The sequence below is a fragment of the Macrobrachium rosenbergii genome, chromosome 3, assembly GCF_040412425.1.
Source record: "Macrobrachium rosenbergii isolate ZJJX-2024 chromosome 3, ASM4041242v1, whole genome shotgun sequence".
NCBI lineage: Eukaryota > Metazoa > Arthropoda > Malacostraca > Decapoda > Palaemonidae > Macrobrachium > Macrobrachium rosenbergii.
The window spans coordinates 7,425,451-7,447,467 of record NC_089743.1 but is presented as its reverse complement, the minus strand read 5'-3'; the positions used below and the strand labels follow the sequence as shown (position 1 = coordinate 7,447,467).

Here is a 22,017-nt window from a genome sequence, read left to right as displayed (position 1 = left end):
GCGCAACCAAACCACATTTTTTACTTGAACAGAATATTCATATCTGGTTCCTCCTTGATTTTCTTACAACTTGACCATCTGGTTCCTTGCAGTTATGCTGCCCATTTGCCAAACACTGGGGCATTAATTCTGCATGTGGATCATGATAGTAAAGTAATTGCTGTAAATGCCCTATAGTAATGCCTACAGTGCAATACGTGAGGTGCACTGACGGCACTAACCCTTACGAGGAAAGTTAGGAAGTGTACATAGATTTCTGAAAACCTTATAGCTCGAATCTTCACACTCAATACCTATTAAAAAAATATTACTGGTAAAACTGTGCGTGCTAGCTTTCATGACAAACCATTCAAGTTGATCATGTTGTTTGGTTAATCTTTAATGTGCTTACTCTTATGGAATAAAAATTACGATTGCTTCTCATTGGTTCTTGTCGCTCTAAGTCCTTAATTCTGGTCAGTATGCTTTTTCAATAACATACCTGATGAATGTCATAATTCTTGAGTTGCAAATAAATTGCTTCATAATATGAAGACTAATTCAGTGTTGTTCTTTTGTATAATGTGAGCAATCACGTAAAAAGATTTTCCACCATTGATCTTTTAGAAAACAAGGTTCTTGGCTGTTTTTAGATTCTGTTACATTAAAAGCTAAAGTCAGCAAGAACACCATTTCTTTTAAGTTGAGAAAGTGAGGTGTGATGGCTAATAAAAGTAAAAAATTAAATTATCAAGCAAAACGTACCAGTTCTTACAAGCGAAACTCTTCCGTGCAATATTCTTTTGCCCATTGGCATATCTTCTGAACAAAGCTCCTTTACGATATTTTCATATAATTTGGTCATTCAAGCTATGCATTATTCCATTTCATTAGCGCCTATATGACCCCCATGCTGTCAACTGGCCCAACATCACAGACCATCTGAAAACTGTAATCCATTCTCTTCAATTACTAGAATTTTAAGCACTGCTTAGCCCTTTCAGATCATCTCTAAATCTCCCTTTCCACTTTGCTATTTCAGTAATTTCCTATCTTGCTTTTGGAAGTTAAGACCTGCATCTTGACCACTCTTTTCTTCTAACTATAGACCTCTTTATCATTTACTATACCATGAGGGTTATCCTGCATTCTTAGATTGCCCTACGTACCTCTTCATTTCACCGCCCTCTCTCTCTCAACCTGGTCGCATTATAAATCAATGTCTTTTCCAGTCCTTTTCCCCTATGTTTCCACGTTCCACTTTGATTAACCATTGTTGGAACTTTGGTTCTGTATTCTTTACCAAGTTATACATTTTTAGTTACTTTTTCAACTATCAGTTAAATATCTTACGGGATAACAGTTCTCATTAAAGTGAGGAGAGATTGCTATATCTCAAAAGAGCTTTTCTGATATAATTTGCTCCTAAATTAACATATCCCACACTAAAGGGTGAAAGTACGAGAAAATTTAGCATAACACGTTTGTATCGATAAAAGATCTTTCTGAGCTCGGCCCTGTGTCACCCGGCGAAATTCCATACTAACACGAATTTCTAGGTATAAATATTGCTAAGTATACCAGAGAAAAAGCTTTCAGGAATGCTGGAGTTATTAACCCCAGATCGAGCGTCTTCTATATCGAAGACGTCGGTATTACTCCAAAGGTGAGTGAAAGAATCACAACCACAGAGCCACACTCGATAGACATCCCCATGTCAAAACCCCTCAGAAGAGCAGAGAGCCGTACCAGCTCCCACACTCACCCGCCCGCCAAGCGGCGACTCCAGCGCCACCTACACTCATTCCATTTCTAGCACGTGATCTTCAAGATTTGTTTTTCTGTGTGCTCGTGCTTTTGGCCAAATTTGCCTTTTTCTCAGCATGTCATCGAGCAGCTTTACTGTCACCAAGTTAAGTACCATCTTATTGTGGGGTTTTTATGATAAGTTTGGCTGTTTCGGCCCGTATATTCACATTATACGTGGTTGTTGTTATGACGCCGCGGCGTCCCCCAGTCAGCCATGTCGACCGTGAGTTTCGCCCATCCAGCTTGTTCTGTTTGGGGCTTATCCTTTGTCGTTTACATTACTTATCTTTATCCCCTAGGATTCATCCTGGTGGCATTTCCTGGCCGGGTTGTTTCGGTGTTTCTTTCGTTAATTTTATCGAACCGCATATTGGGGTTCCTTCATTAGGTTCCCGTCATTTTCCCGCTTAGGTTTCTCCCAGGATGTTTTCCCTTGACAGTTGTAGCTATATTTATTATTATATTGTGATGTGCTGGCGCCTTTAATCAGGTGTTTTATTGCTTTGATTATGTTCTACGGGGAGCCGTCAGGCCAGTTTTATTGTTTACTCCTGTCGCTCCTCCTCGGTTAGGCTATGCGCTTGCACAAGCACAAGATTAAATTATTGTTTTATGTATATATATTATTCTTAGTGATGGCGATTTATTTTTATCTGGTTACTTCTGGTTGTGTGGGGTTCCCTAGCCTGCCTATGTCACGTTAGGCTTGTATTTTGCATCCTTTTGGCCTCCCGCCTCCCTTTCACCCTGAGTTAGGTTAGTGTGAGGGGATCAGCAGGTAGAGAGAGTTTCTGTTGTTGTTCCTTCCACTGGCCGTTGTTTGGGTTGTAGAGTGAGACCCCATTGTCCTCCCCTTCTTTACAGAGGGGTAGAGGCTTTTTCTGTGGGTGTGTCTCCTCTGTGCTATTATAGCATCCCCCTTTACTCGGCTCTGGTGGTTTTCAGCACGGGAATTTCTCTCCCCGTTGTTTCTCATTCCTCCTTCCCTTATTCCCTCCTGTTAGCCTCAGGCTACGCCTAGGTACGGGTAAAACCTGGGCTACGCCTAGGTGTGGCCTGGGAGCGCGCTGAGGCCTTAGGTCGCTATCCCTTCTTTCCCCTTATTCGAGTAGGCTATGACCTTCCACTGCTGGTATTAATTTACTTGGCGTGGTGTGTGTCTGCAGTCGAAAGGGTGAAGAAATCTTCCCAGTCTCCTGTTTTCACTTGCTCTGGTCTACCCCCATCCCTACCCTCCAACCCTTTCCTCCCCCACCCCCACCTACCCTAGGTCAAGCTCTTTGTCATCTCGTGCGGGTGACGCCAGCTGGCATGCTCACTCAGAGTTGTGGGCTTTCCTGGTGGAGGATTCGCCTCCCAGGGCAAGTCCCCGAGTGGCTTTTTGCTTGGCTCAGTGTCTCGTTAACCCGCTCTCCTAGGATCGAGCAGGTTTCAACATTCTTAGGGTTATTTGTTCTCTACCTTTTCCGCGTTAAACCGCTTTGCGCGTTGAGATACTTTAGTTGGGTTGACTGGCGCTTACTCCGCCCTCGTGGTCCTGTGATGTTTGATAGCCTCACCCTACTATTGTTCTCTAGCGGTTGAGGCTTGGGATCTCGGAGGGGGTGGTTCCGGACTCGGAGTTTGTGGAATTTTTTGTATTGTTAACCAGTTACGTTACCATCCTCTGTATTTTATATATATGTATATACATTCATTTTGTTCCTGGCGGTTCACTCCGCCGTTGGACATAATGTTGTCTCTATTATCAGAGTCCGGTGATCCTACCCTTTGGTCCTGCCGCTTTGTTCCAGGCATCCCTTGTGGTAAGGCCCTGTTGACTTCGGCTCTATCGTTCCGCCGAGAGTATTCCGGTGGTCGGAGAGCTTGCTTACCACTATATTTAAGTTACTTGTTTGGGTAGGCCCGTCTCTGACGGGGTTTTTTTCCGCCGAGTACTCCGTAGCATGGTTTGAAAATACCTGCGCCTGCTTAGTTTAAGTTTCTTAGAGTGGTAGGTTCATGTACTTTTCACACTTACAGACTGTGCGCCAGAGGAACCAGGATGCACCGCCACCCTCCATCAACCTTACGGGCATGGGTGTGTATCGACCCACGCTGGCTGTGCGGTCCGGCTTGATGACCTTATCGCCTGGCATCCTGACGGGTGTGATGTTTGCTTCGCTCTGTCGGAAGCATCCAGGACGAGTCGGTAAGCTATCGACTATCGTTTTTCACGTTAGTTTCAGTCTGATATGTGGTCATATTGTATGTCATGGCTCTTTTATGTTACAATATGTTTACCCTGATTCCCTACTCTCTTTCAGGCTGACGAGTCCTCCAAGAAGGAGGCCCTAGAGTCTCTCCGCGCCTGGGTGGCTGGGTTCGGGAGGAACGTGCTGTCGGGGAAGCCTTACGTCCTCGACGGGAGGTTGAGGGACCTGCTTTACCCAGCGCCCGGCTCACAAGGCGGCCGTACCAAAGATCTGGCCACGCCCATCATCGAGCAGGTCCGGGCGACCCAGCCACCTCAAGAGGATCCTGTACGCGGAGGTTTCGGAGGATGTCGCCGCCTTAGATTTGGACCTGGAGCCGATGAACACGGAGCCGGACCAGGGGGTAGGTAGTGAGGTAAGTGAGGCAGCAGGGGCGGGCACCCTTTTTGATTCCCCATCTTCCTCTGTATCTTCATTTTCAGGGTTTGGCAAGTCTTCTATCTTGAAGGACAGGGCTCCATCTGCTGTCCCCAAGCTGAAGTTGAAGACGTCGTGGAAGGCGAAGGGCTACAAGTCCTCGTCTTCCCGTAAGGCATCTCCCTTCCCCCCGTCGAAGGCCAAGGTTGCTGAACCTGTGGCCTCCGGGAGCAAACCGAGTACCTCGGGCAAAGGTGCGAGTAAGAGGGTGGCCAAGCCCAGCCCTCCTCGCCAGCCTGCCTTTGACCCTGAGGCGTTTGCAGGGACGTTGCTGGAGAGAATCTCTACGGAGGTTGAGGCTAAGCTTTCCAAAATTACGGAAAGGCTTCAAAGTCAGGAGACCCTGCTGGCGGATATGGCTCGCTCTGGCGGGGCCGGTCCGCAGTACGAGATCCCGGACACTGCTGACCTCCCTCCTTTCCTTCCATGTAGGGAACCCGTGGCGTTCTGCTCTTCGTGCTATCCGGCACGAGGACACCTTGACCATTGAGGGTCTTGGTACTAGGTGTCTGGAGGAACAGGCGTTCTTCCCACCTGATCTCTTGCCCCCCTATCCAGGCTTCGTTAGGCTGACGGAGGAAACCTGGGTACGCTCAGACAAGGTCCCGAAGGAGACGGTGATCTTCCCTAGGGACCAAGCCCAATCTGCTCTCTGCGACTCTCTCTGAGTGGCAGGCAGACAATACCAAGTTGACCCCCTTCAAGGGCAACTATACCATGTTTTCTTTGGGTGATAGGTTGCCCACTCCTGCCTGAACAAAGTTGCTTTGGCAACTGCTCAGGCATGCTTCAAGGCAAACCTTTGCCTCAGCTAAGAGACAGACTCTACATCTCTGGTCTTCCCAGGAGGTGATGAGTTCTGAAGAACATCCCCCCACATTTACAGTAGGTAAATTGGACGCTGATTGCACGTCTTCTCAGTTCAGTGAGCAGCTTCCTAAGCTCCCGGAAGCTCTCCTGAAGGCGGAGTTTGAGGCACGGTGTCGGCTGAGCCGGTCCCTAAACTCGCTGTGCTTGACGGAAGTGACCGCCGTCTCCTGTGCAGAGGAGCCTCTGTTTCAGGTTCTGGTTAAATCCCTGTTGGCAGGGTTTCAGTCAGACCTGTACGACTTTATGGTGGCAAAGTTGGACTGCCGCAAATTCATCTTTGCAGATGCCACCATTCGTCATGAGCCTAACAAGCTCATGAAGAGTTCTATCTGGGGGGACAACCTCTTCCCAGAAGACGAAGTCGCAAGTGTCCTGAGTGAAGCAAAACAGGCCAACCAGAGCCTGCGCTCCCGTTGGGGTATCTCCTCCTTCAAAACGAAAGACCCCCGAATCTGGCAAACCCAGACTAAGTCTGGGAAACGTTTCAGAAGGCACAGAAGACCTCAACACCAGATGGTAGTTCAGGCAGTCCCAGTCTTGGCGGTGGGCCAACCCCTCCACCTCCAAGGCTCAACCCTAACAGTACGTGCTGGTTCAACCAGCCCAATCCCTTGCTGCACCTCGTACGTCTCCTCGCCAGCGTACAACCCTACCTATGAGGGCCGTGGGGTCTTTCACGGCCTTAATAGGAGCGCAAGGGGGGGTAGAGGTCGAGCCCTATACAGAGGTAGGGCTGGATCTGCCTCTCGGGGAAAAGCTGGCTGCGGTAGAGGAAACAAACCTGCTTCCTCTCACTGAGACCAGTCAGGTAGGTGGTAGCCTTTACTGGTTCAGAGACCAGTGGTCCTTCAGTCCTGGGCACACAGCATTGTGTCCAAAGGTCTGGGTTGGAGCTGGGTCAAGGATCCCCTCCCCTGACCAGATTTTACCAACCCCCTCCAAAGCCCTACAGGACTTTGTGATGGAGCTTCTCAACAAGAGAGCAATAAAGAAAGTAAGGCACCTCAAATTTCAAGGCAGGCTGTTCACTGTCCCAAAGAAAGATTCCAGTCAGCAAAGAGTGATTCTAGATCTCTCGCGTCTAAATCTTTACATAAAATGCGACAAGTTTTTCTTACGGTGGCTCAATGGACTCTACTGCCAAGCCGCCACCACCTCTATCGATCTTTCAGACGCTTACTATCACGCCCCGGTTGCACGGAACTTCTCTCCCTTCCTGGGTTTCAGACTAGGGAAACAAGCCTACTCCTTCAAGGTCATGCCTTTCGGTCTCAATATAGCCCCAGGATTTTTACAAAGCTGGCGGAAACAGTTGTTCAGCAGCTCCGGTCCCGGGGATCTCCTGGCAGCATACCTGGACGACTGGATAATCTGGGCCCAACAGTACAAGAGTGCCGGAAGGCTACAGCCATAGTGATCAAGTTCCTGGAATCATTAGGTTTTCAGTTGAACAGGGAGAAGTCCCGCCTGACTCTGGAGTCCCGGTTTCAGTGGCTGGGTCTCCAGTGGGAACTGTCCTCGACAGACTATCCTCCCGCCGTCCAAAGCGGAAGGAGGTAGCCGCTGCTACCAGGAAATTTTTGAAGGACAAAGTAGCATCCCGCCGGTCTCGAGAGAGAATTCTGGCCCTTCAGTTCGCTTCAGTGACAGACCTGCTCTTAAAAGCAAAATTAAAAGACATAAACAGAGTGTGGCGGAGATGAGCCAATGTCAAGCTCAGAGACAGGGTCTCTTCAATTCCGCGGATCTTGAAGACAAGGCTTCGGCCATGGCCCACAGTCAAGGGCCTGTCGAAGTCGGTGCCACTTCAATTTCCCCCTCCAGCTCTGTTAATCCACACAGACGCTTCATTAAGCGGCTGGGGAGGGTACTCACCAAGACAAAAAGTACAGGGGACATGGTCTACAATGTTTCAACAGTTTCATATAAACACCTTGGAAGCTATGGCAGTGTTTCTAACCCTAAAGAAACTTCGCCCCGCCGGCCAGATTCACATCAGGCTGGTGTTGGACAGCGCCGTGGTGGTTCATTGCATCAACAGGGGCGGCTCCAAGTCAGGTCGCGTAAATCAGGTGATGATAGCTATCTTCTCACTGGCGAACAAGCACGGCTGGCATCTGTCAGCCACCCACCTAGCGGGGGTGTGGAATGTGGTGGCGGATTCCCTGTCCAGGACTACTCTGTTGGAGACGCAGTGTTCTCTGGACGGAGAATCGTTCAATTGGATTTGCCGCCGGATTCCGGGACTCCAAGTGGATCTGTTCGCTATGGAGAGCAATCACAAGCTTCCCTGTTATGTGGCTCCCAACCTGGACCCCTATGCCTTCGCCACGGACGCGATGACCATAGATTGGAACAATTGGGAGAGGATCTACTTGTTTCCCCAATAAATATGTTGTTGAAAGTACTGCACAAACTCAGGTCATTCAGGGCCAACTAGCTCTGGTAGCTCCCTTACTGGCCGAAGAGCAACTGGTTCCCTCTGCTTCAGGAGCTCAAGTTGCGGTGTCATCAGATACCCAAACCCAGACTGACCCAAGTAGTACAAACCAAGACTGTGTCAGCTTCCTTAAAAATTCAGAATGCCCTGGCTTTATGGCCTTTATTAAGATTGCAAAAAGGGAGCAAACATTGACCCCAAGTTAACACTGTTTCTAGAATCTGATAAGAGGCATTCTACGCTCAGGCAATATGATGATTCAGCAGTCAAAAATTAGCATCCTTTTTGAAGGCATCTGAAGCTCAAACTATGACTACTAACCTAGCGGTTACTTTCTTTAGATCATTGTTTGAAAAAGGCCTAGCCCCGGCCACTATTACTACTGTACAGCTAAATCAGCCTTAAAGAAGGTATTTTTGTATGGTTTTAAAATTGACCTTACAGATTCATACTTTTCATCCATCCCTAGAGCATGCGCTACTTGAGGCCGGTAACACGCCCATTCTGTTACCTGGTTCCTCAACGATGTTCTGAAATTAGCCTCTGATATTAATAACTCACAATGCTCTTATTTGGATCTGTTAAGGAAGACCTTGTTCAGGTGCCAGAATTTCAGAGCTATCGGCTCTCGCTAGAGGTGATGATCATGTTGATTTCCTCCCGTCCGGAGAAGTCCTCCTTTCCCCTGATCATAGGTTCCTAGCTAAAAATGAAGACCCTCAGGACAGGTGGTCCCCCTGGAAGGTGGTGCCTCTTCCACAGGACCAGTCCTTATGTCCAGTCTATACCTTAAAGTCTTACCTACAAAGAACTCGACAGTGTAAGTCGGGTCCTCTTTTTATCAGGGAAAAAGGTGGAACTCTTTCGTTGAATGCTATAAGACAGCAAATTCTGTATTTTATTAAACAAGCCAACCCGGATTCAGTTCCTAAGGTTCATGATATCCGTGCGGTAGCTACTTCTACCAATTATTTTCATAACATGGATTTTGCTGAACTTACCAAGTATACGGGATGGAAATCACCTCTTAGTGTTTAAACGCCACTATCTAAAAATCACTCAAGCCCTGAAATTTTCTACAGTGGCTGTGGGGAGTGTCATTTCCCCACCTTAATTATCCTTAACCCTTATCCTTTTCCCCCTGCCCGCCTGCCTCATTTATTTCTCTGCCTGTTCTCCTGGATCAATCATGCCTCACTGCCTTGCTCCTCAAAATTGATGATAGCATTGCCATTATTATTATTTGTCTTGGTGATTGTGTTTTGATATGCTGTGTATTTAGATTTAGCCTAGAGGTACTGGAGCTGTTTTTATTTTTTTGCTTCATGTACCTCACATTTTGTTGTTGTATATCTCTTATTGTGCATTGCTCTTAGATTTAGTTTTACATTTACCTGTTTGTACCATTATATTGTTGGGTGTGTTGTGTTCCACCCGTACTTGTCTGTAATTTGATCTGTTTTGCATTGATGAGATATCATAATTAAATCTATTTTTTCATAGCGCATGTTTTTGTTCATGATCACCTTTGTTTTCCTTTGTAGCTTTGCAGTCTTGGCATGATTCTCTGTCACTATTTCACCGGTGACACGGGCCGAGCTCAGAAAAGGATTTTGACAAAGGAAAATCTATTTCTGAGGGAGGCCCCGTGTCACCCGGTGACCCTCCCAGAGTTGGTTTCACCCTACTTGGACATGCCAAGCCTGGGGGTGGTGCTAGTCTGGAATGAGTGTAGGTGGCGCTGGAGTCGCCGCTGGCGGCCGGTTGAGTGTGGGAGCTGGTACGGCTCTCTGCTCTTCTGAGAGGTTTTGACATGGGGATGTCTATCGAGTGTGGCTCTGTGGTTGTGATTCTTTCACTCACCTTTGGTAATACCGACGTCTTCGATATAGAAGACGCTCGATCTGGGGGTAGTAACTCCAGCATTCCTGAAAGCTTTTTTTTCTCTGGTATACTTAGCAATATTTATACCTAGAAATTGTGTTAGTATGGAATTTCACCGGGTGACATGGGGCCTCCCTCAGAAATAGATTTTTCCTTTGTCAAAATCCCTTTTCTGCCCACAAACAAACCATTGCCTAACAAAGCATGATACCTATTCAAGCAAGCAGGAGACAGAACAGACAAATAAGATTCTATCCCTGAATCCATTACATTGTCAATCAACTAAAGATTATATGATCACTAGCTTTAAGCCCTTTATCAAGCTATGGAAGTTTAGCAGGTATGATTCTTGTGAAAGAGCAGTGACCTACCTGGCAAAAAGGGTGGAACCACTACCAAGCTCCAGATACCCATTTGATTCAAATGTTTATTTCTGCCATTCCTTTCGCTTTTAATGTTTACTTCACCGACAGGTTGATACAAAAATTCTCACCATGAGATCAAGTTTGTATATATTTAACATTTTTAATTCTTATAATATACAATTGCGAAGCGCACTATGCTTTAAGAATTTGAAACTTGCAACGGCTTTACCCTTTCTTTTTCTCTTGACTGGAGACAGTTTGGTCTGGGGTTAGTGCCACCTTCTTTCTTTTTTAGTTTTACTTATAATAGAGCTGTGTACTGTACATCCTAAAGATAAAAAAGACCAATATGAGGACATAATCTAGGTATTTATGGCCTACTAAATTCTCTTCGGTTTTCTTTTCATCTCTAGCCTATGCAGGTCACCTGCGGGATTCTTAAATGAAAAAGGAAAAACCATTTAGCTATTGATTAAAAATCTGCAGTATCTGAGCAGCAACTAATATGGCTTGTGTTTCAACGTCAACTAGGCTTGAAGCGTCGTTTACGCTAGAGAGAACTTCAAGATAAAGGGGTGGCTGGAGGCAAACATTTTCCTAACCATAAGTCATTCTGTAGCCTAAAGACCAAATGAATTACTCATCACCATCATCAGTCCAGTCAACTTCCTGATGAAACATCAAGTCAACTTTTGTACATTATCTCTTATGTAATCACTGACAATACAACCTTACATCTTATGCTAATAGCTACCAAGAAAACCCAACTATTTCCCTGTTTCTATTGATCTCAGAAACTAACCAGGAAATAGGTCAGTAGTGTGGGAAATAATAAACTTGAACCCCTTGGTTCATTCATGTCCAGAACTATATCAGAGCCTGAAAACGACCATCCAACTTCATCACACCATCATCTATAATTATTAAGATCAGTCATAATAATCATCCACTTTATGGCATTTTGCCTTCAAACTGGCACGAACCCTTCATTTATTCATATCAAAAGCAGTAATCTTATCACAAAGAGAATAGTAATCTCCTGTAATAAACAGAAGAGCGCTATTTAAAAATCAGCAAAACTGAAGGAAATCTTGTTGTAAAAAAAAAAAAAGCAAGAACCTTTATACTAAAGGTGCCAACACTGACAAAACATAAGAGAGAGAAAGAGACTTACTTTTCCATTCTGTTGCTGAATAACTAACTGATTATGAGAAGATTTACTTCATTGAACCTTGGGTGCCATGTAGTCTTCGTAATGAGTTCTCTGCTCAAGTTCTCTTCAAGTCCTGAGACAGCCTGAAAATATCAGAAATTTTAGGAAGTGTGATTTAGCTGTAAACAATATGAAAAATGAGAGAACTAAAGGCAGCTTTACATACCAGATGGTAAGCCTTCTTCACTGAGATGGCTTATACAGTATACTTTTGAGCATACATATAAACAACCTATATGAGTCACAGTAGTCTCCATCAGCATTCTCCCACAAAATAACTTGTCAAAATATTCATGACAAAAGAAAATGAATATCATGACATGGTTACAACAAGGTATTGCATTCTACACGAAGTAAACTTTTAGCACGCAGTTTCTGGAAGTACATTTATCCATTTACTTCACTGCTGCTATGAGCAGCTGACAATATAATTTCTCATTGGAAGTTACTGTTTTCACTTGGTTGACATACCTTTTGTGCTTTAATTTCTAAGGAATAGCAACTTCCTTCACCTTTAAAATGGGGCATGTTATACTGGGAAAAGCTTTACAAAATTTAGCCATACAGTGTAATAGTGTATCCTGAGGCTGTCTCGGCATGTCTAAGGTAGGGCACAGTTTACCTTTTGGCACAGTTTACCTTTCATAAACTTATTTAGTACTGCAGCATAACACAAAAAGGTTTATAAAGGGTTTAAGCAAGTCACTTATATCAAACTGTCTACTTCTAATGTCACCATTGACCATACAATTTTTTTTTTCCACAGAACCAACTCGGTAATTATTAATACATAAGAAAATGGGCTACTCCTTACTAGCCGTGTTTGCATATCCTCCAGAAAATTTGGTGAGGAGTGAAGACCAGAGCTATGGTTTTACTTTTGTACCCTGTGTTATATTTAGTCTTTCTTAGGGCTATGAAGGATAACAGTTTGTAGCTTAGTGGTGATTTGATGATTCTCAATGCACTCCTATTTTCCAGTGTTTTCAACATATCCTTTTACTACTGGTAGTGACTCTAGGATCATGAAAATACAGATCTGTCATAGAACTGTTTCCAATAAATGAAAGGGTGTGAAATATCACTGTTGAGAAATGTGGACAACAGAAATACACGAATTACCGAGTCACCAGAAAACCTCAATACAAAATGGCCACGGCAATGATGTTCTTATCTGAATTATGACATCAACAGCAGCTTTTCTTCTAGGTCACTTACACAATGTAGAGTGCTATCATTATGTGGCAGTGATGCAACTGTCAGGGGACACTTGAAATTAGCTCCGCTAATCTTGAATAACCGACAGACGTTATTTACAGGTGTGATGGTCTACAGGGGGCAGCTAAAATGTGAACATGTAAAGGGTTGTTTTCTAGAATGTATTTCAAGATCTTCAATCATCAGTGCATATGGACATATTTAAGATGAGGTTGAGTAAGAGGTTGATTCTGTATTGGTGAGCTGGTGATTATTGATCAATTTGCTCTTGAAATGCTTTAGAACAGACATAAAAGAATCTAAATTCTTTTGATGGAATTAAATTACAAGATTCAAAGTGCTGATATTGTATATATTTTTATACCTTTCAATTCAGTATGGATTCTGAAAGCTCAGAATCAACTTTACTGTGTTATGTTGCTAGTTTAAAGTTTAGGGCAACATTTTAAAGTGAACTGGTATGTGATGCTCTTGGTTAAGATGTTGACTAAATTAGCATAATCATCAAGTAGACACCAGCAACAAGGAGCAAACATTGGTGGCCCTTTCCTAGTGAACTTAAAGGACAACCATATAGTTAACTTAAAGGACAATCATAAAGTAATACTATACAATAATCTAGTGTCCCAAGACTGAAAGCCTTGTAAGTAACAAAGATCTGGGGTTTAAACCACAATCTTTTCTGTGTTACAACCACGAGGATAAATTTAGAAACACTCAAACTGCATCTAGCACACTGAAATATGTAAGGAATGATTAGCAACAATGTTAGATGGATAGGCAACCCAACTGGTAATTGGCAAGTTTGGTGACTATTACAGCAGAGTTACAGCTAAGTAATATGACAATTCAAGTCTTAGCCAAATCCTTGTGGCGATCTTTAAATACATATATGTATCTTTTAATGTCTGAGATAAGTTCCAGCCAGCAGGATATTAGGCATTTTATTATGAAAAATACTGTACAAAATATAATACAAAATGAAAAAAATCATTAATATATTGTATTGTATTACAGTAGTAGAGGCCAAGAGTAGATATGCATGTGTAAGCTTAGTGTACCCTATTTTGACAAAACTTCCTCTTCATTTATTGAAAAACAAGAGCCAGTATTCAATATGCTTCTGAGTGTTGCCATTTCCAGTACTTGAAAAAATGCTAAAATGTTTCAACATTAATTTCCAATTTAGATATTGTACACATTCAACTTTTATCATTCTATGCAACTGTTGCAAGAGAAACTAAACTGATCTGGCCATAAATATTCAGTGCATAAAATTATTCTGGAAAATTTGTAACTGTGATGCTGAGACACATAACAACTTGGGGGTATAATTCACTTGGTAAGTAAGGAGAATTCATTTTGAAACGATGATAAAAAGCACTGTGATGTAACTAGTAGTACACCATGAAGTGTATTTCAAGTCCAATGAACTTCACTTCTGTCATGGCTTTATAGGAACTTTTCCACAAGGACTATCTTCATCCCACCTCCTTTGCTTTGTCAACTTGACTGCTTTTTCCAGGAACAGCTGGCCACTTTCGATGAAAAATGAAGAGGATGATGATGATGATAACAATAAAATAACAGTCAGTTCTTCTGTTTTATCATATGCCTTGACAAAAGCTAAATAAATGACTACAAGCCTGAAAACCTTACATACAACCTACTCTCTGATGCTTAAAATAATTGTGAATTAATTCCTTTGCAAATTTTCCCAGAACCAAAATCTTCCCTTTTTTTTAATGAAGGGAAATTATGGGATCAAAGGTAAACTCTACCACTAGTTTGGAACCTATTTGATTAAATTGATAACTATATTGTTAGAGGGGCTTTTCAGAGATATATTCAGAGATGAAAATGAAATTTTTCACAGTGAGATGAATTTGAAGCCAATTTGGACAACAAACAACAGTGCAATGCAAACAGATGAGCTGGGGACCTGGGGGGATAAGGGTTGGTGGACAAAATACCCAAGCATGAAGAAGACCTTGCAGGTTGATAGCCTTAGACTGGAACAGCACAGGGAAGGATCCAGGACAACCATTTGTGTGGGGGGGATGGCTAAGGTATAAATGCTTTCATAATGCCTGTCTGCTGTCTCCAGTACAATTCCTTTTTAGCAAATAGTAACAAAGAAGTATACCTTATTTTACCAGACCACTGAGCTGATTAACGGCTCTCCTAGGGCTGGCCGAAGGATTAGACTTATTTTACGTGGCTAAGAACCAATTGCTTACTTAGCAACGGGGCCTACAGCTTATTGTGGAATCCGAACCACATTATAGCGAGAAATTAATTTCTATCACCAGAAATAAATTCCTCTAACTCTTTATCAGCCGGCCGTGGGAATTGAACTCCGGCCCATCGAATGACAGTCTGAAGCTCAACCGACTCGGCCAACAAAGGGCTTAGTAACAAAGAAGACTGATTGGTGTCAAGGGCTTCAACACGCAGACTGAAGGTCAAAGCCAAGGAGGACATACACACCTGGAGCTCTGTCCACTGATAGTGAAGTAAGTGATTAGAGAAATCGGACTAAACTAAGTGGGTGGGCTACGGTTATGTTGGAACCCACTTGTATTAATCTGGGGTAATTTTTCTAATGGACCATAGTTAGAATTGTTAGTAGTATGCTTTGGAGGGACAATCCATTGTCTTTTATATAGAGACTCACTCTTTAGGCAGGTGTTGTCCAGAGATCATTACTGGGATTGATCTCCTACCCTGGAATGTCACCTTTCCAGTCACGAAGTGAGCAGGAAAAGGACGACCCATCATAAACCTCTTCAGTTCTAGTGGAGTTCAGGAGTTACACAAATGCTGAGCAGCCACTACAGAGCCTAAGCAGCAACTATCACTTGTGGTTGACATCCCTCAGGAAGAAGTATAGGTGACTGGCACAACCCCACAAAGTCCCATAATACTGAGAAGTTCCCTTGACACTATAGGGATGCAGAAACACTGACTTTTCTAATCCCCATCAGCAAAAAACTCATACTCTCTTGATAACTTCCCAAAGTCTGAACGATGTGATGACCTACAACTCTCCCTTCTTGTGATTCCTGGTACCAATACAAAGTTGTTGACATCTGGTTTGAGGTGTCAAGTCTTGCATAGGCAGTTCAGTGAAATCACCCTCGACAGGACAACAACTCCTGGTTCTGAAGTAGTTCCTAAGGGATAGAATCAGAGAAGATTCATCTCTTGTTAGGAACTGATCAATCCTGAGTTTTATTAAAACTCAGAAACAAATGAGAATGAGTGATCCACATTTCAAAGTGTTGCACTAAGCAGCAGAGACCATGCAATTTACCTACTCCTCTTTCTGATGCTAAGCCTAAAACAATCCTAGGCATAAATTCTCTGTCCATAGTCTACCATCTGGAGGACCAAGACCCTAAGCCAAGCAAGACCATTCATTTCTCCCTACAGAAATGCCTTTACCAAGGTAGAGAGGTCCAAGCCCTTCAACTGGAAGACCCAAGAAAGGATTGAGCTATATTTATGTGCGTGTAAACAGTGAGGAACTTGTCAAGAGAGAGACATGCAAAAGACACTGCAATCTGCTGAAAGCAGTTCATATTGAAAAGATCACTCACTGATGACACCAATCCAATTAGAAGAGGTAGATGTCTCGACTCTTCAGTAATGAAGCAAGAAAACCTGTCATATTTGGATCCCACTCAACATAGAGCAGTGAGGAGCAACTGGGGGTAACCTCATACTGGGAAACCAGCACACTGTTAATCATCTGAAGGATCAACAGGAATGTGGAAAAGCACTGACACTGAGGTCACCATAATGGTGTTGGAAAGCATCTCTTGACACAACTACATGGTAGAATACAGGAGCAGAATGGTGGTAAGGTAAGAAATTCCCTATTAGTCTAACAGTCTCCTATCAAATGGTCAAGACTGTTGTGGGAAATGAGTTGGTGCATTAACTAGACATGTCATAATGGGGTTGCCTGCTGGTTGCATCTTTGACTACATAGTCTTAAACATCTCAGAGGAAAACTGGGTACCTCAGTCACTAAGCATCTTGGGAAATCGTACCCTGGTGAAAAACTTAAGGTAGTGACTGCTACCTGCTCAACTTTTATTTTAGGAAGGCTACTGCCTCTGGATATCTTGCAATGTAGTATACCACTGTCAGGGTGTACCTGTTGCCCTTCTCTGACATTGATAATATAGGTCCAAACAGGTCTACAGCTTATCCCTTGAATGGCCCTTCCATTAGTGCCATCTTTCCCAATAGTATCTTGGAATGGCCCCGCAGTGCAGTCTTCTGGCAAACATCAAAAGACCTGCAAAACCAATGATGTCTGCAACCAATCCTGGCTCAGTATGTGGGAGAGTCTTCTTACCTCCAAGATGACCACCAACAATGGACTCATGAGCCAGCTTCATCTCTTGGGCATGATATACCTTCATCACAAGGATTTGCCACACTCCTCATGACACCTTGCCCTGAAAAACATGATATAATGTCACTAATAACCTTACACTTTAAAGTGGCTTCACTCATTGTCCTATATTCTGCTTCGGTCTTGGCTCTTAACCACTACTTAGCAGGGCTGGGTTTCTTCTGCTGGGCCTCCTTCAGCCACTCTGCTCCTACATGTGGGATGCTAGAGGCTACAGTTAGTGGCCTAATGCTACATTTCTCTCACTGGACCTCGTCTCTGGTCACCACCACTCCAAATCCATCACTGCATTACTTTTTTCTGGCTTGCTCCTTTGATCATCTATCCCCAAAACTTTCTCGACCATCTCAGCCTCAGCTTGATCATTCCTTTGGGGCTTTTATGCCTATAAAGTTTCCAAGAATATGGTCATAAATAGGGTTATCTAGGCGAACAGCATGTAACTTGCCCTAATATTACAGAGAGCTTTTACATAAACCTTTGAACAGGATATCTACAGATACGCCTGTCAAAAAGTGCACAAACCCATCCCTTATCAGTCATTTGGTCCTCAATTGCTCGGACGGGTCGGTATCGTTCTCAGCTGGCACCCTGCTGGCCTGCATTCGAGTCTCCAGCCAGCCAATGAAGAATTAGAGAAATTTATTTCTGGTGATAGAAATTCATTTCTCGTTGTAATGTGGTTCGGATTCCACAATAAGCTGTAGGTCCCGTTGCTTGGTAACCAATTAGTTCTTAGCCATGTAAAATAAATCTAATCCTTCGGGCCAGCCCTAGGAGAGCTGTTAATCAGCTCAGTGGTCTGGTTATACTAGGTATACTTAACTTAATTGCCAACTTTTATGTATAATTGCACCTGTACAACCTGTATCTTGCAGTATAGTTATCTTCTCCTTGCATACTTACCCTTCACTAACTGGAAATTATGGCACCACTTACTCTGTTCCACAGATCTGTATGCTCCTAACACAACATGTAGTTTAACTCCTTTCATAAAATGTTTGTTAGGTGTGAGATGTAACACTATTGTCACACCCTAGGACAGAGTGTTATTTCTGTAGTGAAATACTTCGTAGCCTCCAAGTAGTGTCATTTTTGGAAATTTGTACTAGAAGCAATCATTTTCATTGTTATTTCATTTTGCTCTAAATTTGTGGAACAGAAATGGTATCCCAGTAAGGAGGTATATAAAAAAAAAACCTCTAACCTGTAATATAGAAATGCACTGTCAGTATCTTAACCCTAAACGCCGAGCCTCTATTTACAAAAGTGTCTGCCATATGCCGGCAGGGTTTGAGAGTTAGCGCTGAAGCGGAAAGAAAGTTTTTAAAAAAATCACAGCACGCTTAGTTTTTATGGTTATGAGTTCATTTTTGGCTCCTTTTTTTGTCATTGCCTAAGTTTAGTATGCAACCATCAGAAATGAAAAAATATAATTATCATATATAAATATTGGAATATATGACAGTGCGAAAAAAAATTTCATATATAATTGTATACAAATCGTGCTGTTAGCAAAACAGTTAAAGCTAACGAGTTTTTTTTTCGTTGTATTGTACACTAAATTGCAATGTTGTTCCGACACAATATACAAACCCTCGGTCCTTTACATTAGGAGATTACTTTCAGGCGTAGGCTGGAAACGGCCGTTGAACTTCAACCAAGGTGGTATAGGCAGTTAACTACTGTCCGGGAGGCGGGAGCACCGCCTGCCCAGATGTAAACATTCCAATTTGCTTTCGGCCGTCGTAGCGTGCGGACGTTGTTCTTCGCTCTCTGCCTGACTGCATCTTACTTCTACCTTTGGTAGGATTTTTCTGTTTTGTTTTCATCATCATGGAAAAGTTGTCTAAACCCTCCTTTCCCCAGCGTGTGTGTCCTGGGGTAGGGGGTAAAAAGTGTAATTCTTTTCGTTCTAGAGTCGACGTGGACCAACATGCACTCTGCACATCTTGCAGGGGGCGTGTGTGTTCACGTGACTCTACTTGTGATGAGTGTTGTTTGTGGTCCTCCGAGCAGTGGGGTAAGTTCGAGGGGAGGCGACGTTACCGTCGTAAGCCTTCCAAGGAGTCGTCCGAGGGAAATACGCCCCCGACGACGCCGTTGGTGGCTAATACTTCGGGTTCGTTTCTTCCTCCCGGCGAGCTTCCCCTTCTTGCTCCCTCTCCCTCGGGTGAGGACTCCCCCTCCCCTTCCTCTTACGTATCGGACTCCCCCTCCCCTTCCTCTTACGTATCTTCGTTAGTGGAAGGGCGTGGGGGAGAGTTGGACCGCGGCATCCTCTCGGAAGTCTCTTCCCGTTCCGGAGGTGAAATTTTTCCTCCGGATCGAGTAGAGGCTTCCATTGATAACCCGACTTTTGCTTCAGGTTCCGGACTGGACAGCCAGGCTATGACCCCCTGGGTCTACCTGGCTCGGCCCTGGAAGGCTTGGCTCCCCTGGCCCCTCCCTCCAGTCGCGACCCACTCGGCAGCGGCAGCCACGACTACTACCGTCACCTTTTCTAGATCTGTCCAGATGCCGGTTTCAGTGGCATCACATCTGACACCCAGGTATCGGCGTCACCCGCAGGCCAGCACGCTGTTCCATTACCACCTGGCTTGGCTCCATTCTCACGCGCTGGCCCCTCCTACATGGTGACGCCATCTTTTCCGTACGTGACTGTTGCTGCCCCTGTTGCTGACCATGGACTGGCTTTGGACACGGTTCCTCACTTGACTCTCCAGCCCGGCCCTTCGCCTCTGCCTCAAGAAGGAACCCCAAGGCTTCGTGGGACTGCCGTGGTCCGCGCTTGCCGAGGGAGTTCTCGATCAAGTGAACGGTCTTGTGTCTGGGCAAGACAGCTCCTTCAATCGAGTCGCCGGACAAGCTCCCCCGCCTCGTCAGAAGCGCTTTTATACTCCATCGGAAGGGGCGTTGTTGACTAAGCAGGTTGACCTGGACCTGACTTGCGTTTGGATCCGGGTCTTTCGTTGCAGCAATTGTCGGCAGAGAACATTTCTCTCCCAACAAGAAGCTGCAACCCTGGAAGCCACCGCCATGGCGCCTTCCAGGCAGTCTCCTGGCTCGATCTGTGGTCCTTCTCAGTATCGAAGTGGCTGCTTCCTCAGGCGCTATCGTACCTGGGGAGGACTCTGCCTTTGGGAGACTGTGCCAGTCTGGAGGTAGGGTTATTTCCTACCTTGCCCACCAGACTGCAAACCTGTGGGCGAACCTGGTGTTAAAGCGGAGAGACGCTGTTCTCTCTCGCTTTGCCAGGTCTGTAGGTCCCGAGTCGGCAATTGCTCTACGGAATGGACCGTTGCTGGGTTCCTCCTCTCTCTTCCCTAGAGAGTTGGTGGACGCCGCGGTGGACAAACGCCGTGCCGATGAGAACGACCGGCTTGTCCACCAGGCAGTGGTTAAGACCTCCGGGTCTTCGCGTCCCACTGCAGCCAGGTCTTCGGGCCAGGCTGGCTCTTCCTCGGCCCCTAAGAAGTCCCAGTCTTCGAAGGGGTCCCGAGGAAACACCCAGCCTTCTTCTTCCTCGAAAAGAGGGGTTACTCCCGTCCTTTTCAGCCCCCTTTCCAGTCCGGTAAAGGGGGCAAAGGGAAGAAGAAGAAGGGGAAAGGCTAGGCGGCATTCCCCAGAAGCTGCCAAAGGTGGGGAGTGCCTATCGAGCCATTGGGCAACACGGCAGCGACAAGGAGCCGAGACCTGGATAGTGGATGTCCTTCGGGAGGGATATCTACTACCCTTCGAGTCTCGGCCTCCCCTCACCTACTCGCCGGTCCATCTCCAAACTTACCTTTCAGGTTCGTCGAAGGACATCGCACTACAGCAAGAAGTGCAGGCCATGCTGAGCAAGAATGCTGTGGAAGTCGTGTCGGACCAGTCTCCAGGCTTTTACAGCCGTATCTTTCTCGTGGAGAAAGCATCAGGGGGATGGAGACCGGTCATAGACCTCTCTCCCTTGAACCGTTTCCTTCGCCAGACTCGGTTCACGATGGAAACAGCGCGATCTGTGCTGGCTTCCATCAGGGAGAACAACTTCATGCTTACGGTGGACTTGAAGGATGCATATTTCCAGATACCCATCCATCCGTCCTCACGCAAGTACCTCCGCTTCGTCCTCGGGGAGTCGGTCTTCCAATTCAGGGCACTTTGCTTTGGGCTCTCGACCACTCCCCAGGTGTTCACGAGAGTGTTCTCTCTCGTGTCAGCTTGGGCCCACTCACGCGGGATACGTCTGCTGAGGTATCTCGATGATTGGCTAGTCCTGGCGAGCTCTCGCCCGCAGTTGCTACAGGACAGGGATCGTCTTCTCGAGTTTTGTCAGGATCTAGGGATCGTGGTAAATCTGGAGATGTCAGATCTCACCCCCAAGCAGAGGACAAAGTACCTGGGAATGCTGATAGACACAGTGGCAGCAAAAGTCTTTCCCTCGGACTCTCGCATCAGCAAGTTCAGGCAGGAAGCACAGTTGTTCCTGTCTCGACAGGAACAACCAGCTCGGCAATGGCAAGTCGTCATCGGTCACCTGTCGTCTTTAGAGAAGCTAGCACCTCACGGGCGTCTTCACCTGCGGTCTCTCCAGTGGAGGCTAAAGGAGCATTGGTCCCCAGTCCCGAGACCCCCAGTCCTTCCTCATTCCTCTTTCCGAGGAAGTGAGAAAGGACCTTCACTCATGGCTAGACGACAGGAACCTCTTAATAGGAATATCCCTGCATACTCCCCATCCGGACATGCTTCTGTTCTCGGACGATCGACCGAGGGATGGGGCACACACCTGGAGGAGTTGCTGACTTCGGGAGTGTGGCATCAAGACGACAAGCACCTTCACATCAACATCCTGGAGCTCATAGTGGCCTTCCTGGCCCTCCAAGAGTTCCAGGATCGAGTGATGGACACTCCGTGGTACTGATGAGCGACAATACCACAGTAGTGGCATACGTCAACAAGCAGGGGACTGGTGTCCCACCAGCTTCATCAACTGGCGATGCAGGTGCACGAGTGGGCCGTAGCTCACTCAGTAGAGCTGTCAGCCAGGTACATTCCAGGCAAGAGGAATGTCGTGGCAGACAAGCTCAGCCGCCAGAGCCAGGTGGTAGGGACCGAGTGGTCCCTCCATCAGGAAGTGGCGGAAAGGCTGTTCGATC

At 45.4% G+C, this 22,017-nt stretch overlaps 1 protein-coding gene across 1 annotated transcript in view; it reads right to left on the bottom strand.

The window, feature by feature from the left end:
• LOC136852412 (uncharacterized) overlaps nt 1-22,017 on the bottom strand; it is a 336,382-nt gene that overhangs the window by 10,607 nt on the left and 303,758 nt on the right. Inside the window, 1 exon segment of the mRNA XM_067127034.1 lies at nt 11,194-11,315. The gene's annotated coding sequence lies outside the window, so the exon portion shown is untranslated.